The sequence below is a fragment of the Aptenodytes patagonicus genome, unplaced genomic scaffold, assembly GCF_965638725.1.
Source record: "Aptenodytes patagonicus unplaced genomic scaffold, bAptPat1.pri.cur scaffold_61, whole genome shotgun sequence".
Classification (NCBI taxonomy): domain Eukaryota; kingdom Metazoa; phylum Chordata; class Aves; order Sphenisciformes; family Spheniscidae; genus Aptenodytes; species Aptenodytes patagonicus.
In genome coordinates, this window is record NW_027472012.1 from 622,634 (window position 1) to 626,891 (window position 4,258).

At 53.4% G+C, this 4,258-nt stretch overlaps 1 long non-coding RNA gene across 1 annotated transcript; it reads left to right on the top strand.

Annotated features, from left to right (window-relative positions):
- Positions 1–286: 286 nt before the first annotated feature.
- On the top strand, positions 287–1,923 carry LOC143173319 (uncharacterized). Its single transcript, XR_012997527.1, has 3 exons — positions 287–369; positions 1,051–1,212; positions 1,897–1,923. It is a non-coding gene; the product is annotated as an uncharacterized LOC143173319 (long non-coding RNA).
- Positions 1,924–4,258: the final 2,335 nt, after the last annotated feature.

Sequence of the window (4,258 nt, forward strand, 5' to 3'; positions counted from 1 at the left end):
CCAGCTCTTTGGTGTGCTACATCACCCGCTTCACGGAAGAAGCCTTTGCCTCCCTCATCTGCCTCATCTTCATCTACGAGGCTCTAGAGAAGCTGAGTCACCTGCGAGAGACCTACCCTGTGCACATGCACAGCAAGCTCGACTTCCTCACCATCTACTCGTGGGTTTTTTCCCTCCTAAAACGCCGCTGCCCCTTGGCAGGAGCTCAGGGCTGCGCCTCCATCGCCTTTCCCTTACGCCTGTCTCGGCTTCTCTCCTCCCAGCTGTAAGTGTGAGGCACCGACCCATCCCAGCAACGAAACCCTGCGTTTCTGGGAGAGCAACAAGATCAACGTGTCTGGCATCGCCTGGGAAAACCTCACGGTGACTGTAAGTGCCCCGAGCCACTGCTTCCTCGCGCCGCGGCCACGGGGTCCAGGGGCATTTGCGTGGTGCAAAACTCGGAGCCCTTCAGGTGGGGATGGGCTTGAAACTGTGCTAGTGCTGCTCTGAAAAGCCATTGCTGAAATCCAATGTCTGTGGCTACGTGCATAAATTTGCCTGTCTGAGCAGCCTCTCGGGCTGTTGTTGCTGGGAGCAGAGCCCCAGGCATAGCATGGGAGGCTCTTCTGGACATCGTCATCCCCTCTTGGCCACGTCCCCTCTGTGAGGCCTCCCCTGGGAAGGGACGGTTTGTCTCTTCTCCTTTCCTGTCACGGTTGCCTTAGCCCTCCGTCCCCGTTCCCTCTGTCTCTATCCCCAAGAATTTCCAGCCTTTCCTTCCCCTCTGGCGTCTTCTTCAGCCATGGTTACCTGCCATTCAAGCGGAGGATGTGCCGGGGGTCTGTGGTATGGTGTCCCGTCACATCTCCTCTCCGCTCTCCTCTGTGTAGTTCGATGTGTCCCTTGTTCAGCTGCTGCTGCTGCTGGTCCTTACATAGAAATCTCCATCGGCAGCAGCAGTTACAAGGTCACGGATCTTGGACCAAGGTCCTCAAAACCCCCTGAGTTATCTGAGGTTTCCTTGCCGCACGTGCCCTGCCTCTGTGTCCTGATGCTCTGTTTCTCCAGGAATGTCGGTACTTGCATGGAGAGTTTCAAGGACCTGCCTGTGGACGCAATGGCCCCTACACGCCTAATGTCCTCTTCTGGTGCTGCATCCTCTTCTTCTCCACCTTTGTCCTGTCGAGCTTACTGAAGAAGTTTAAAACCAGCCGTTACTTCCCAACCAGAGTAGGTAGAAGATGGTGGCCAGCAGCAGTCTCCCCACTCATTTCCCACAATGGCTTTCCTGGAGCACTAAGCAGTATTTGCCACCCCTTGGTCAAGCTGGGAAACGCTGACCTTGAAGGCCAAGCTCTCCACCAGCTTGGATGTCCCTCGCTCATTTGCAGGAGTGCAAAACGATGGTAGCATTTCCCACCTGCCTCGCGACCTGCCCCAGGGCGATTTTGTGCTCAGGCGGTGGGAGATCGGCTCTTCCAAAGCTGCTTTTTTTTTCTTCACCTTCTGTGCGTTGTGTGCTCAAGGGGAAAGTTGCTTGAAATGAGGAGCTGCCACGGAAAAAGACACTGTTTCTTCCTTTTGAGGAGCAAATGATGCCTCAGTGCCTTCTTCCCATTGTAGCTGTGAGCGTGGCTGTAGTGGCAGACATCTGCTTCCTTATTTTTCCAAGATGTTTTTAAGGTTTGAGTTAAAACAACCCTTTTCCACCTAATTAACCTCTTTTCATTGTCTGACACCCGATCTCACGGGGACAAACACAGCAAGAGTATCTAACCAAGGGGTTTGGCTGCACGTCCTCAGAGCGGTGGGATGTTGTTAACCAGCCTTAATGTTGTTGGTGTCCCTAACTTTCCCATGCCACGTTATGGCGCCGTCTGCGATGCCCCTTTCAGCTCTGGTTTCTCGCCCCAGGTACGGTCCACAGTAAGCGACTTTGCCGTTTTCCTCAGCATCGTCGTCATGGTGCTCATCGACTTCATGGTTGGGATCCCCTCACCGAAGCTCCACGTCCCCGATAAGTTCAAGGTAATGGGGTGTTTTGGCACGGAGCTGGTTTCAGCCCTTGGGGATGCCACAAGGCGAGGCCGGGGCAGGACAGGGCCGAGTCTGGGGGAGATGCTGGTGGTGTGACCATCTCCTCTTGCGCCTCCAAGTGCATTGTTTCCTTCTGGAAACAGGGCGACAGCCCCAAAACTAGGCACCTACAGGAGAAGTGTCTGTAGGTGCTTGCGAAGAGGCCGCTGGCAGTGCTGACCCCCATGGGAGAGGGTGACATGAAGCCAGGGCTGGGAGATGCTCTGAGCCAGGGGTGGAGGGGAAAACCAAAGCCAGTGGGGTGGCTGGTCTGGGAGATGATGCTGGTGTGTGTGCTTTGTTGCAGCCTACCAGAGACGACCGCGGGTGGTTCATCAACCCCCTAGGAGCCAACCCTTGGTGGACGGTGTTGGCTGCGCTCATCCCAGCTCTGCTCTGCACCATCTTGGTATTCATGGACCAGCAGATCTCTGCCGTTATTGTGAACAGGAAGGAGCACAGGCTGAAGGTAAGGGGCTGCAAGAGACGACCCCGTCCCCAACCCGCTCGGGGCTGCAGGTCTGGGGAGAAGCTCCTATTCCAAAAGCTTTGTGAAGGCAGTGGTTTGGGACAACGTCAGGCTGTGTGGCAGGATGCTCTCCTGGGCTGATGATGCCACAGGGAGCAAACGACAGGGGAGTTCAGATGAGCAATCTTCCCGAGCAGCAAATTCATCTTGGAGCAATAGAGAAGAGCGTTTTTGTTTTAAAATGTCAGCAGCAGCTGGGGGAACGACTCAGTTTGATGAGCTGCCAGGGATAACTCTTACTTGCACAGAACACAGCTTGCTTGCCAGTGGTGGAAATTTCTTTATGAATGAATGAAAAAAATGTGAATTTGGTTGGGGTCTTTTTTTGGGGGGGAAGTAGATACCACACAAACGCTCCAAATCCACTTTGTCTGAACTCCGGCCAGATTTTCACGCAAGGTGCTTGCGCAAAGCCTGGATACCTCCTTATTTGTCTCCAAGTCTTGTTTTGAATTTTCAAGAAGTTGACTCGAGCTCGAGTAGGGTTTGAGTCTGGCTTGCGACGTGGTCCTGGCTCTTGTGCTGTGGGATGCTCTGTTTCTTGTTTTGCTGCCTGCAGAAAGGATGCGGGTACCACCTGGACCTCTTTGTGGTGGCTGTGATGCTCGGGGTGTGCTCTGTGATGGGGCTGCCCTGGTTTGTGGCTGCGACCGTCCTGTCCATCAGCCACGTGAATAGCCTCAAAGTGGAGTCTGAGTGCTCGGCTCCAGGAGAACAACCCAAGTTTTTGGGGATACGAGAGCAGAGAGTCACTGGCTTGATGATCTTTGTGCTCATGGGCTGCTCTGTCTTCTTCACTTCTGTGTTAAAGGTAAGAGGAAAATGCGGAACGCCCAACAGCCACAAGCTTCTTTGGAGGTTATACAAAAATAGTCCCCTCTCTCCAGGCCTGAGTAGTTGTGGAGCGGAGGAGGAGGTGATCCCAAACCTTGGGGCTTGACCCACGGTGGGAAGCAGCCTCGGTGATGCTTTCCAGCCCTTCAGACCCCAGTTTGGTGCGCTCGAGGCAAGCGAGCAAGACAACTGCTTTAGTTTTCAGGTGTCTTTCAGGCCCACCCGTGTGTACGGGTTACAATGCAGCCTCTTCAGACCAGTACGTCTGCTCTCTTTCAAACAGGCAGCACTTTATTGGTTGCCGTTTGCCCCCGCAAATGCCTCCGAACAGCCCTTCCCAGTAGCTAAACACACTGACATCATCCCCACGGGCTTCCTTGCCTGTTCCTCCCACAAGGTAATCTCCTCTCTAGGCTAAAAGGAGGCACGTCGCTTTGGCGTGTTGCCGCCGGAAGATGTAGAAATGTTTTTCTACCGTCACGGAACGCGGCATATGGTAGCATGGGTGAAATCACCTGTTTTCCCCCAGCCTTTCTGGAAAATGGCATTCTTCTGACAAAACGTATCTCAAAAGTTCAGCCGAAAGCAGAGCATTAGCTCGCTGGCACGCACAAAATCTCTGCCGGTTAAAATCCGGCACATCTCTAACCCTGTGGAAACTGTGGAAGGCTTTAGGCAAGTTTAGGCAGTGCCTGTAGAGGAGAGTGGTAATACTGAAAATGCAATTTAAAAAAAGAAATTGTGGCCTTCTTTTTTTTTTTTTTCTTTTCTTCCAGTTTATACCCATGCCTGTGCTTTACGGTGTCTTTCTCTACATGGGTGTGTCGTCGCTCCGAG